Source organism: Mesoplodon bidens, assembly GCF_964165515.1.
Source record: "Mesoplodon bidens genome assembly, chromosome: 7".
Classification (NCBI taxonomy): Eukaryota; Metazoa; Chordata; class Mammalia; order Artiodactyla; family Ziphiidae; genus Mesoplodon; species Mesoplodon bidens.
In genome coordinates, this window is record NC_138164.1 from 10,445,224 (window position 1) to 10,459,680 (window position 14,457).

Below are 14,457 nucleotides of genomic sequence, written 5' to 3' on the forward strand. Positions count from 1 at the left end.
TGTAAGCCAATACGTTTCCTTGCTTGTTTAAGCCTGATGGGTCACATTTGTTATTTTATTTATCTGTTCATTAAACAAATATTCATTGAGTTCTTGCATTGTTCTAAACACTGTTGTAGATGCTAGGGATACAGCAGTGAACAGCAGACAGGTAGACAAAGTCTGTTGTCAAGGGGATATCACAAGAGACCTCACTGATAACTTACAAACGAATGCCATAACTTTCATAATTTATCTTATGCCCGTCTCTCCAGCTGAAGATGAATTCAGTCCTGACCATGCTTCATCTGAAGTTCCATGTTCCTTCTCACAGTATCCCTCTACCTCTGAAATCATAAACTTTTAACATCCTACTGTCCAACCACACTCTTTTATCCTTTCACCTCTTGACACCTCCATTCCCCACCCCAATCAAGACCTCCAATCTTTTATCTCCATTTTACCCCCTTCACCACATACCCGTTACCATCCTGGCTCTACTTTTTCCCTGGAGACCAGCCTAGATGTTTAGGACATCACTTCAGTCCCTCTTCCAATTACCTTTGGAGTTCCTTTGCCATGTTAGTTTTTCTCTACCCTGCCCTCAAAAAGCCCCAGTGCTGCATCAACATGCCCAACTGCCATCTACAAACGCACTCTCTGCTTTTCAGAGCATGACTGGGGGAAAACACAGAATCATGAAGATCAGTGCTACTGTATATTCTGTGTATTAATGATCTCCAAACTCTACTGGCTCTTCATGGTTGCCTGGAGTCTTTCTGTGTCTCTAGGCAGCAATTTTCTGCATTCCTTTTAGCTGCAGTTGCAATTCTTCACTTTTGTACGTGAGTCCTCCACACGATCATCTAACTCTAATCTTACCTTATTAATTAATAAAGACATGTTGAGCACTTGCTGTGTGATAGGCTCTATGCTGGGTATGAGAGTCACGCTGAATAAGGTAGACAGTGATTTCAGATATGGTGAGTATTATAAAAGGGAAGGAGGTGACAGGGTGCTGTAGTGATACGTAACCTGAAGACATAAACTATCGGGAGGGGGGTTAGAGAAGACTTTGCTAAGGAAGTGACACTTAATGGCAAAGGAAACATTTATTCAGTGGGAGCATCTCATGGGAAGTCCCTGAGGTGAGGAATTGGCTGCAATATTCATTCAGATATCTGTTGAGAGCTCACAATGTGCCTGGCACCCTTTTCTGTGCCAGGATTTGGGAGTTACAGCGGATGCTGTCAAGGGCCTGCTCCTGTTCCCTTGGACCTACTAGTTCTAGACCCTGTGTCCTAACTTCCGCTTCCCTTGGCCGGCACATGCTGTTTTTGTGCTAGAGCTTTCTCTGGCTGCTGGGGCAGTTCTGCCTACACGTAAGTAGCCCAGAAGTGCTGGGATACTAAAGCCCATCTTCCCCAGCCCCCAGCATTCCTCCCGAAGTGACCTATAGGAGTAGGCAGATGATAGAAATACCAAATACCAACCCCTTTGCCCCATGAGTGGGAAATCTATGACTGTGTCTTCCACACTGACTGACACACGTTCCAGGTGGGATTACACACTAGCTACCCACAGTGGTAACTGGTTAGAACACTCATTCTTTTTTTTTTTTTTTTTTTTGTGGTACACGGGCCTCTCACTGCTGTGGCCTCTCCCGTTGCGGAGCACAGGCTCCGGACGCGCAGGCTCAGCGGCCATGGCTCACGGGCCCAGCTGCTCTGTGGCATGTGGGATCCTCCTGGACCGGGGCACGAACCTGTGTCCCCTGCATCGGCAGGTGGACTCTCAACCACTGCGCCACCAGGGAAGCCGAACACTCACTCTTTATTGTCTTCCTGCCTAGCGTTTCCTTGAATCACCTCCCAAATATACTCCTTGCATTCAAATCCTAGTCTCAGGGTCTGCCCTTGAGAAATCCAAATGAAGACAGTGGTGAACAAAATGTATGAGATTCCTGCCTTCGTGGCATTTATACCCTATAGACGGATACGGACGATGCAGACAAAAACAAACGATATTTTTAGCCAGAACTCGTGTGATGAATAAAGTAAAACAGGGTAATAGAAGAGAAAGTGACTAGCATGGCAGGAAGACAGGAGGGATGGGTGGGCCACGTAGGTTGGGTGTTCGGGGCAGACAAGGCAGGTGAGGTTCTGCATTCTTCTTGTCGCCTCTTTCCTGCGTGGCAGTGCCGTGCCAGGTCTTCCTTCTTGAAGCTGCCCTCTTCCCGTGGCTCTAATGATACTCATCTCCCTTGTTTTTCTTCCAGCCTTTCTGGTGATGACAACCAAATCCCCTCCATGAACTTTCTCTTCATCCTCCTAAAATCCTAGGTGTCAGATTTCCCCAGGGGCTTTCCTCTTCTTCCTTTATTCTCTCTGATGGTTTCAGCCAGCACCTCGTGGTGATGACTCTTAAATTTACGTCTATTGTAGACCTCTTTCCTGAATTCCAAGTTCAGGTGTCCAACGGTTGGTTGCATAACTCTTCCTGGATGTTTCACAGACACCCTAAACTGAAAATATCAAAATCCAGCTTAATCTTTTCTCTCCCCAAACTGGTTTTCACTTTAAATTCCTTATGTCAGGGAATGACATCACCCACATCCAATTAGTGGGTACTCTTTTTTTTTTTAATTCCCTTTTAATTTTTGTCCCCTCATTTCCGTTTTCGTCCCTGATCCATGTCCAGGACATCATTAAAAGCCCTTTCCTGGATTACTACAACATCTTGGAAACACACCTCCCCCTCCCCCTCCAATCCAGCCTCGAGATGACAGCCCAAATAATAGTTCGAAAGTTCAAATTTGCCCATGTCACTGTTATGCTTAAAAGTGTTCACGGGCCCCCATTAACGTGGGATAAAGTTCAGAGTCCTTAACATCACAATCAAGATGCTGCACGATCTTGTTCTTGACTCCCTTCCCAGTCTCCTCTTCAGCTGCTTTCCTCTCACACTCTTCTGTGCCTCTGTGTCAATTCCGTACGCTGCTCGCTCCTGCACTTTGAGGCCTGGTTTATTCTTTTTTATTTTATTTTTTTTACATCTTTATTGGAGTATAATTGCTTTACGATGGTGTGTTAGTTTCTGCTTTATAACAAAGTGAATCAGTTATATACATATGTTCCCATATCTCTTCCCTCTTGCGTCTCCCTCCCTCCCACCCTCCCTATCCCACCCCTCTAGGTGGTCACAAAGCACCGAGCTGATCTCCCTGTGCTATGCGGCTGCTTCCCACTAGCTATCTATTTTACGTTTGGTAGTGTATATATGTCCATGCCACTCTCTCGCTTTGTCACAGCTTACCCTTCCCCCTCCCCGTATCCTCAAGTCCATTCTCTAGTAGGTCTGTGTCTTTATTCCTGTCTTACCCCTAGGTTCTTCATGACATTTTTTAAAATTAAATTCCATATATATGTGTTAGCATGCGGTATTTGTCTTTCTCTTTCTGACTTACTTCACTCTGTATGGTTTATCCTTGATGCCTGGCTCATTCTGCAGGACTCAGCTAAAGCATCACCACTTCTAGTAAAGATGTCTTGACCATCCAAAACAGGAGATTCATCGCCTCTGAACTCCCTCAGCTCCTTCCCCATGGGATTATCTACAGGTCTATAGTGCATTGCCATAGTTTGCGCTTTGCTTATTTCTGTCACCAACCTCTGAGCTCCTTAAAAGCAGGTAATTGGTTATTTATGTCTCTCAGTGCCCAGTACATGTAGATGTGCAGTCAACCTTTGTCAAATGAATTAATAGTGTAGCTTACTCCATGTGTAGGTCTGGGATAACATCTGACCCAGCCTTGACTGTTTTCCCTAAATCATACTATGAAAAATTCTATTTGACACAGAAATGCAAATTGTTTATAAAGATCACTCACCCTGTTCCTTAAACCATGTAGACCTTTGTCTGCGCTCTGTGACAGAATGCTTCAAGAACAAAGATACCTTCACATTAACTAGCCCATTTCCTGCACTTGCTGTAGTTATAACGGAGCTGTGGTTTAAGCTCTGAATTCCTGTTACTTTTGTTCCATTTATGTGCTTAGTCTTAGACAACAGAATGGAGAGGATGAGTTATTCAGTAATTTTTAGCTATGTTGTTTTTGAAATATGCGTTTGTTCTCCCTATCTCAAACTAATCTTTGGAGGTGACCCATGAAAAACAAATTGAAAAAATAAAAAAAGCAGATTTGATAATTTCCATTAAGCTTCCTGTTTATTTTAGATCTGTGTTGGCAAGGTCTGTCATGTTTTCTTCACTGTCATACAAAGTATTGCCTTTCTGTGCAGTCAGTCCTTTGTTTAAGTCCTTACTGTGTTCACAGTACAATTATAAGCACTTTGTATCAATTATTTAATCTGTCCAACAACCCTATGAAGGATGTGCATGTGGAAACGTGGCAATCATACCCAAGAGAGGGTATGATAAGTTTGGGAAACTGATAGTAGTACTATGTTGCTTTCAACACAGATTGTGGGAGGAGGGGGACTGGAGAGCGATGGGTGAAGCTACAGTTAAGTAGAGGCTGCGTCTTATGGTCCTTGTACACCATGTCCAAGAGTCTGGGCTTTATCCAAAAGCAATGGAGCGTCATTGGTGGCGATCTTATTAGATTTATGCTTTAGAAAGAGCTCTGGCTGCAGAGCTGGAGAATGTGTGGAAGGATCATAAAAATGGAGGAAGAGGGCTTTCCTGGTGGCGCAGTGGTTGAGAGTCTGCCTGCCGATGCAGGGGACACGGGTTCGTGCCCCAGTCCGGGAGGATCCCACATGCCGCGGAGCGGCTGGGCCCGTGAGCCATGGCCGCTGAGCCTGCGCGTCTGGAGCCTGTGCTCCGCAGTGGGAGAGGCCACAGCAGTGAGAAGCCCGCGTACCGCAAAAAAAAAAAAAAAAAAAAAAGGAGGAAGAGAGACCAGTTAGGATAATCCAGTAATCTACGTAAATCATAGTGGTGGCCTGAACAAGGATGGTAGACCATATAGTCCAGAGATATTTAGGAAGCAGGAATGCAGGATAGTATAGCAAGCCAAACAGAGCTCAGGACAGATCTCTTGACCATGTATTAAAGTGACCTGAGGCAATTTAGGCAACTTTGTTAAATGTGTAAAAGGGAGATAACAGTAGTAGCTATCCCACAGAGTTCTTGGGAAGATTGAGATAATGCATGTTGTGGTAGCCAGAATACTGGTCCCCAAGAGAGATCCATGTCCTAATTCCCAGAACTTGTGAATATGTTACCCTCTATGGCAAAAGAGACTTTGCAGGTGTGACGAAAATTAAGGGCTCTGAGGTGGGGAGATTTTCCTGGGTTAGGGTCCCAGTGACCTCAGTCTAATTACATAAGTCCTTAAAAGTGGAGAACATTTCCTGGCTGTGGTCAGAAAGCAATGTAACAATGGATATGGGTCAGAGAGATGTTACGTTGGTAGATTTTTTTCCTTTTTTTGAGACATATAAAGAAGAATTTTATTTATTTTATGTAAATCAAGCATTCATTTATGGAAATGAAAGATGGGAAATATCAGGCTAGGGAAGTAGGTTGGAGCCAGATAATAGAGGGCCTTAAGGTCTGTACTAAGCAGTTTGGACTTTGTTCTACAGCGAACGGGAATCATCCAGAGCTTTAGAGCAAGGAGTGACAGGTTCATGTGTGAGTCATATACGTTGGTAGTTTTGAAGAAGGAGGGAAGGGGCTGTGGGCCAAGGAATGTGAGTGGCTTCTGGAAGCTGGAAAAGGCAAAGAAATAGATTCTCCCCTACAGCTTCCAGAAAGGAACACAGCCCTGCCAGCACATTGATTTTACTCTAGTGAGACTTGTGTTGGACTTCTAACTTACAGAGCTATAAGATAATAAATTTGTGTTATATTAAACCTTCAATTTGGTAGTAATTTGTTGCAGCAGCAGTAGAAAACTCATGCATGTGTAGGGGGCTCAGCCACATGCTGCATACAGCAGGCCTTGAGTATAGGGGCTCATTCGGACACAGTAACTGACTAGATATAGGGGAGGAGAAAAATAAAGGATCAAGAGTGCTGGGGTCTTGTAACAACCTATGATGGAAAATAATCTGAAAAAAATGCATACATAACTGAATCGCTTTGCTGTACACACGAAACTAACACAACATTGTAAATCAAATATACTTCAAATAAAAAGTGCTTGGGAATTCATGCTGTTGCCATGGTTTAATTTGGGAAAAGCTGAATTTTGGGAATCTAAGAGAGAGTCAGGTGGACATGTTTATAGGTTGGATATAGGCTCTGGACCTTAGAGAGATCTGGGCTACAGACTCGTATTTTAGCGTTATCATCACAAAGAGAATGAGCTTGCTTCACTCCATCACACTCGATAGGTAGCTGGGGAAAAGGGATCCCTTCTCTGGTGCCCAGCTCCTCAAACTGGCTTCCAGGACCTTAGACTCTGGATTGCCTGGGTCCACAGAGGGCATACCGGTGTCTTGATCAACCATTTTCAGTTGAAATCAGTGTCTTATATGTGGCCATTGACCCAGGGGGATTCTGAAATTGAATGTTACTCCCCTTTCTCGAAGCAACAAAATCCAACTATAAGGGATTATTTCATATGTGAAAAGCAGTATCAAGCCATGGATTTTGGTGCTCCTAAGTGAAGGTGACTGATGCGAAGTGGTCGTTTTGCCTGATTTTTTAAGGAATTGAATGTGCCTCTCAACTACCAGCAGCTTCAGCTACAAGGTATGGTCATTTTTCCCCCCTGCTTCTTTCTGTTATCACCTGTAAGCCTGCAAGCTGGATCTGTTGTACTGTTGCTGTGTCTTGGATGTCAAAATACTCGTGCGATTCCCATAAATGACTCTGTCATGAGGATTTCAGAGCTTATGTCCAGCTCCAGCAACGACAGAATGATATAGGAACACAGTCAGACCTTCATACTGACCTTATTTCAAGCTCAGAAAAGCCCCTGTTACTGCCAGGCCAGTGTACAAGCACAAATCTGTGTGTTCCAACCACAGAATCATGGACACAGCACTCGAGTTGGGCCCAGGCCTTCTCCAGGTCCTGAGTCCTACAACAGAACTACTTGGTGGATGAGAATATCCACTAAGACTTCAGGGGTTTTCGGCGGTTCAGAGTCCATCACAAGAAGACACACTGTGTTATAGTCACCACCTCTGCCATTTACTGGAGGCCTGCTATTTATTTGCCTTATCCTGTGCTATGGTGTTTTACAGGTATGATTTCCTACTCTCACCATACTTTAGTGAGAAGGGTATTGTTATTTTTATCTTCATATATTAGGTGAAGAAATGGAATCTTAGACAGTTTGAGTAATTTGCCCAAGTGAATAAAATGGTACAGCTCGAATTTGACATCACTTTCATCTGTTTTCAAAATTAACAGTCTTTCTAAAGTACCCTTTAGCAATATTTTTAAGAGGATGAAGGACAGAGCTGAGAAGATACAGTACTTTCTGGTGCTTCACCCTAAGCCATAGTGTCTGTGAGAACTTCACAATCAATTTCCCCCATCCCAAGGTTGCTTATTTATTCTTTACTTCAAACCAGTATTTATTATTGAGTGCTGACCGTGCTAGGCACCGTGCGACTTGAGGAGGATGAGTCTGTCACCTTCAGGGAGCTTATTTTCTCATGGGACAAACGGATAAATAAACAAGCAGGTGTGTTATGTTGTCTAATGACAGAAGGGGGCAGCTTGCTGTGGGGACTTGGATGGAGAACCATAACATCCTCTTCATCGTGTTGTCTGCCTTTCCCTGGAGAGGCCCTGTTCTAGATTGATTGTGGTCCTTCATCTGTGTGCAAGAGATCTCTGGGACACACAAATGGAGAACTGCCTAGAAGCGGTCTCCTGGTCTACATGATTTCCCATCTCAGCCACCATTATTTCCCTGCCCTGTCTGTCAAGGGACGGCTGTCTTCCCCCATTCATGATACAATGAACAGGCTCTCTAGAGTGTCAGAACTGGACCTTGTAGGGCAGCTTGAGCAGACCCTCGACCTTGCCATCAAGGCCCAGCCCTTTAAAAGCAACCGCAGTCTAGCAAGAGGCTGTTCACCAGAATGAAGCTGGACTTCCCTGTGTTTGCACCTGCACTTCCCATTCCCTGAGACCTTGACTTCTGCTGCTACTCACGACTACATTGACGGCCCTTGTACTGTAAAGTCTTCTCCTTCAGTGTCCTGTGCCCCCTGTCTGTTTACCCACAGACTTCGCCTTTGCCTCTCAGACTGGATTTGACACCCACAGTGTCTGAGTGTCAGACACAAACCTGATTTTGATCTCCTTTTGCTTGTCCTGTGTGCTGTGGTTCACTCTTGTGTCAGTTCATTCTTCCTAAATGTTGCTTTCATTCTTCTCATTGCCACAGCAAATATTTTTAACACTTGGGCCTGACTTCTGATCGCAGCCTGCATCTTAGCCCTATACCCCTGTATTGTACAACACAGAACTCACGCTTTGGCGGATTTGGACTGTTGCCTGCCCGCAACACATGTCTATTTCCGTGGGAGTTACTTTCATGCCCCAAATATGCTGCATTCATTTTTCTCTTTTAAATTCTTTGACCTGCCTGGCTAACTCCTACTCATGCTTCAAGACCCAGTCAGAGCCTCTCACTCTTGGGCTGGGTCTCTGCCCTTTGCTCGGGCTGAAGTAATAACCCTTGTTCTTACACCAAGTGTGGAACTTGCACATAGCACCTGACTAGCCCTGCATGGCAGTTATTTCTCGACATATTTACCACTGGTTTACAAACCAGTTCTGAGGTCAGAAACCTTGCCTCCTTCATCTGTCGATTCCAAATACCCAAGCACAATGACTGACCTTGTAACAGCTGTCCTGTTATTGTTTCTTGAATAGATAAATAGATTAGTATTAGCTCTACTTGCTGTATGTTTCAAAAACATCCCACAGTGGCTAGGAGACAATACTGAAGCTGTCACCAAGACAGCAATTTCTGATATGAAACCCTTAAAAGGATCTTACCAGGCAGAGAAGTGAAGGAGGTCATTTAAAGTAGAGGAAACAGCACAGACCATTCAGGGATTAGGGAGAAGTTTGGTGCGTATTAAAGGATGGGGAGGTGGTAAGACATGACAGGTCCTCGTGTCCAGATCCTAAACAGCCCTGTCTGCTGTGCTAAGGAGTTCAGACCTTACCCTGAAGTCAGTGGAGGGACCAATGGCCATTTAAAACGTGTAAGTGATGGAGTGACATGGTTAGATTTAATTGGTCCATAACTCGGGTTGTTTCTTTGGTATTTTTAAAAAGATGCCGTGCATAGGTTTTTGGAAAAGTGGTCCTCAGAAGTTCTCATCCTGCATGCTAGCCTCCTGGCAGGGACAGGGTTGCCCTGAGAGAGCCGGGTGCAGGCATGTTGTCCTCCTCGTTCAGCCAGAGGCAAGCCTGCCACTGGAGGTCACTGTTGCACCATAGATGTGTGTGCACAACGCCGAGCTGCCCTTTGCAAGTTGGCTTCTGCCAAGGGTGAATCCGGCAACTCCTGGGCAGGTTGGAAATTCTCTAGGGCAGACATCTTTCTGTCCCCATTGAGGACTGGCCTGGTGACCTGAAAAATGTGGCTGAGGAAGAGCTGTGTTTGAGGCAAGCGGGAGAGAGGCTGGATGACCTTGTGTGGGGAGGGCTTATGCAGTCATCAAAGGCGAGGAATTTGGTCGGTCTGGACTTCATTATTCTGCGTCTGGTGTGGGAGAGGCTGGATGCCCCTTTGGGTCAAGGCGACTTTTCTCCTGCTGCTTTCTGGTTTGAATCTGGCTGAGGTTAAGGAAGGTTATTATTGTCCTATGGATCCGTAGAGGTCAGGGGACACAGAATGAGTTGGCATCTCAGACTCCATCCTGGGGGAGGTCTGGGGGTTGGAGGGGGCCTTCCTTGTCCTGCTGGGCTGTGACAACAAAGCTGCCTGGTACAGGGGGAAATGGACGCTGAGACCCACTCCTTAAACACACCCACCGACCGATGGACTGTACCCAGAGCCAGGCGTCAACCGAGGCATCCAACAGAACCACGGAGAAAGGAAGGAACTGATATTTCTCTTGAGAAACTGTGCCAGGTCTTTGTATATATTTCCTCAGTTCTCAAAATAAGTGTGTGCAGTGGGTATTATTTTGCCCATTTATTATTTGAAGAGAGAGGTTTAGAGCCAACATTCAAACCTATGTCTCTTGAAATAAAAAGAGCACAGTTGGTAAAACGACTACTTGTGGGCACCTTCTGAGAATTAATCCAAGCTTGAAAACTTAGAGTCCTGTAGGGGAACAGAGTCTTTGCCTGTGTGGTTTCATGATAACTCACTTCCACGTTGCTTGAGAGTAACTTCTGGTAGAAGTTGAGTAACTTTCTAATAAGTCATCCTTTGTTTATAACTTGACAAAGAAGCACTTCTCTGCACGTTAACTAATCTGATACTTAGAATAAATACACTGTCTCCAGTTTTGTAGTTGAAGAATCTGAGCCTCTAAGGATTTGCCAAAGAAACTATAGGTTGTTAGTGAGATGGGATTCAAACTCTGGTCTTTCTCTTCCCATTGCAGTTCTCTTTATATGACACTGGAATCACACACCTAGGTAAGTCTTGGATGATGGAAAGCTGTTGTACCATAGCCTGGTTAGCAATAGAAGTCATTTAGAGGTCATGCAGCACAATATTTTATTTTTAGAGATGAGGAAATTTCAAGCCAGAAAGGTTAAGCTCTGGGGTGAAAAATGTTGTCTTCCTAAGTTGGGGTTCCCAGAGTTAGCCAATGAAAATAGAGGACTCCTAGTATTGATGGGATATACTTGTTCTAAAAAATTATTCACTGTTTATCGGAAATTCAAATTTTAACTGGACATCCTGTGTTTTATCTGGCAAGCCCATCCTAAGTCCAAAGAGGGAAAGCTAGGCTTGCTGTTCCTTTGGACATCTTTTAATTTTGGAAATAAAAACATTTTGAAAAGAGCACCCTAAGTACCCTAAAAAAGAAAGACTTTCTATGGCTTTATCCTGGCTTTGCCAACCACAGCTTCCCCTAGTTGAGCTTGCCTCAGGACATCGCCTAATGGGTTCATTTCAAAGGACATCCTACGAAAAAACAATTGCAAAGCAGTTTGAAAATACAAAGGGCTTCAGGACAATTATGAAAGAAACCAGCCCAGTTAATCATACCAACTACTCAAGGGAAACCAAAATCATGGGAAGAAATCCCTAAGGAGCATTTAGTAGAATACCCGTCCTATGTACACCTTTAATCAAGATTCAAAAGGAAGACAGCTAGTTCCCTTTGGAAACTATTATGTAATGAAATCAACCCTGCTTTGTGCTCCCAGATTAATTACTGGATTTATGCTTCTCACTCAATTTATTTCTAGGTATTTGGACATTTTTCATTGATATTCTTTATTTTACTAAAACAACAACAATAAATAGTAATACTGATTTCACCTGACCAGGTGTGAGGATGATTCTAGAACTAATGTTAAAGATGAAAATATTAAGGGAGTTTAGTGCTTCTTAAATATGTTTATATTTGACTATAGAGAGACTTTCCTGATCTATCGTGTGTATCAGTGTAGGTCCAGACTTGTAATAATAAAGCTGTGTCTCTATATGGTGACTGTCATTCTGGAAAGAAAAAATTGTTCTTAAAGCTGCATGGTGATAGGGTGGACAGTAATGCATGTATGTTTCACTTAACACCGCATAAACGTTGGCAGATTGAATTTGTTTCCACGTCAGAGTGCTGTCTTCTGCCTTTTACCACCTTTTCCTTCACTCACCCTTTGTGCTTTCCTCTCATCACTCATTATTTCCACAAATATTGACTGAGTACCAACTATGAAGCACACACTGTGCTAGGAACTGGGGAAACAGATGAAAGCCACAACCCTGTCCTCAACATGCTCCCAGGCTAGAGGAGGGGGAAGGACCTGTAAACAATGAAGTTGAGCAGATGAAATGGGAAAGCATAGAGGAGCAGGCACTTAACTCTGCCTGGGGGAGAACGGGAAAGGAGTGGAAACCTCAGTGCAAGCCAGAGAACAATATTTACAAGGCAGAGGCTTGTGGAAGGACCTCACGTATTTCGTGAATGACAAGAAGTTTATGATGGAGGGAAGAAAAATGAGACTGGGGAGATGGTTGGGGTCCATGTCATAAAGGTCTGTGTACATGAAACGAAGGGATTGGGATTTAATGGGAAGTCTTTGGAAATCTTTAGCAGGAGAGTGACCTAAGCAGATTGGTTTTAGAGGAAAAGAACCGAGAGAGAGGAGTCTATAGGATAAGTAGCGGGGGTTGGGGGTAGATCAGCAGAGGGGCCAGTTAGGATGCCACTGCATCCAAAGGGGTGATGTGGGACTGGTGAAAAGCTTGTGCTGGGGGCGGGGGTGGAGGGAGAGGAGACCAGACTCCCTGTGGTTTTATTCCATTTTTATTCTTTTGATCTTTCATCTTCAAGTCCTGCAAAACTCAAAGTAGTAATTGCATAGGATGGTACAAGTGTGCTCCAATTAGAGGAGGTTCCAATTAGAGGCCAGAGTTAGGAAAGGTCTGTAGAGAGCTCACAAGGAATGCAGTTACGAGAATATTTCTGGAAATGTTAGTCCAAGCCCAACTCTTCAATTATTTTTATTAATGCTTCAGAGATAGAAACCTTGATTAAATTTGCAGATGCCAGGGATTTGAAGGAAATAGTTAACGCACTGGTTGGAAAAATCCAATTCCAAATGGATATTTAAAATATTCAGAGATCAGCTAAGTCTAATAAGATGAAATTTAACAGGGATGCATGTAAAGTTATGCAATTGGATCCAAAAAAGCAATGTAGAATTACAGAATGGGGAAAATCTTAGTTTGCCAACATGAGGAGTTTTCAGTGATAACACATTGGTACAATGTCCCTTCTTTCAAAATAAATGGTTTCTTATGCTATTTCAATAAATGTGTGATAGTAGGGTAGTAGCTGCTGTAAAAAAGACTCCTAAATCTCAGTGGCTTAACATAATTGAAATTGAATTCTTGCTCACTTAACTATCCAAGTCAGATGTCGCACATCTTGTGTGTTTTCTTCCACGCGGAAACCCAGGTCCTGGGTTCCTTCCGTGTGGGGGCCAAGCAGTTCTCTAAGCTTTGGCCTCACTGTCATTTGCATCCAGGTGAAGAAGATGGAAGAAAGAGTGGAGAGAGGACCTCTGTTTCATAAAAACCTTGGCCCAAAGATATCACATGTCATTTCCTCTCACATTTCATTATTGACGGAGACTAGGAAGTATAGTTCTTGGATGGGAAACTGCCTTCTTGGTTTTTTTTTTTTTTTGAATTTTTGAATTTTATTTACTTTTTTATACAGCAGGTTCTTATTAGTTATCCATTTTATACATATTAGTGTATGTCAATCCCACTCTCTCAATTCATCCCACCACCACTGCCCCACCCCGCCATAGGAAACTGCCTTCTAGTGACAAAACTATATTATGAAAGTAGGAGGTAGGAGGACCCATATTGCTGACTTGTTCACCATCCATCCCCCTTAGGCCATCCAGAATGCAGATGATAGTCCCAGCTTGGGCCAGTCCCTAGTTTGTGGATTAGTATCTTTTGAGAGCATTCCATTTAGGAGGAAAAATTGGCAAAGTAAAATATACTTGGAAGCAGTGGAACAGAAGAGACAATGGAAAGATCTGTGAATGTTTATTCTAGAAAAGAGAAGGCCCGTGAATGTTTATTCTAGGGGCCCTCAATGGCTATCTCCAGCTATTGGAAATCATCTTAAATGTTATAGTTCCTCAGTGTTCTATTTTATGCATCTCGTTTCTCAGACTGTGTTCTGTACCTGGATGATCTTACATACTCTTAAGCTCATTATTCACTTACATGCTGGGTTTATTTCTCCAAGCTCTTTTTTTTCCTCTGAGCTGCTTACTTGTCCAGTTACTAACCATTCAACTTAACTGGTGTTTTACAGTTACATCAAACAGATCCAGCATCAGCTCATTGGTCCTTGGTATACCGATAATTGGCAGTACCAAGAGTCGCCTCATTACTCAAGTTAGAAGCCAGAATCATCTATGAACTGCCACCTCTCCTTTATCATCTGCATCAAATGAGTTATCCAGGCCTGTCCATTTTATTTCATAATATTCCTTAAATATATACATATTAGTACATACTGAACTCAGGTTTTCATCGTGTTTTTACCTGGATAACAAAACTTAAATGGTCTCCCCTCTTCTACCCTTGTTTCTCTACACTGCCACTAGAGTAACCTAACAAAAAGGTACATTTGATTTTATTATTCTCTTTTTCAAGTCACTTCAAAGCCTTTAGGTCTGATATACAAGTCTCTTTATCAGATTCTTGCCTGTGTCTCTAATCTCATTGCCTACCACGCCCCCCTCATATCATTCTACTTTTAGTTCCTTGAATATACCATAGTATTTCTCATTTCTTTGTGTCGTTAAATTTTT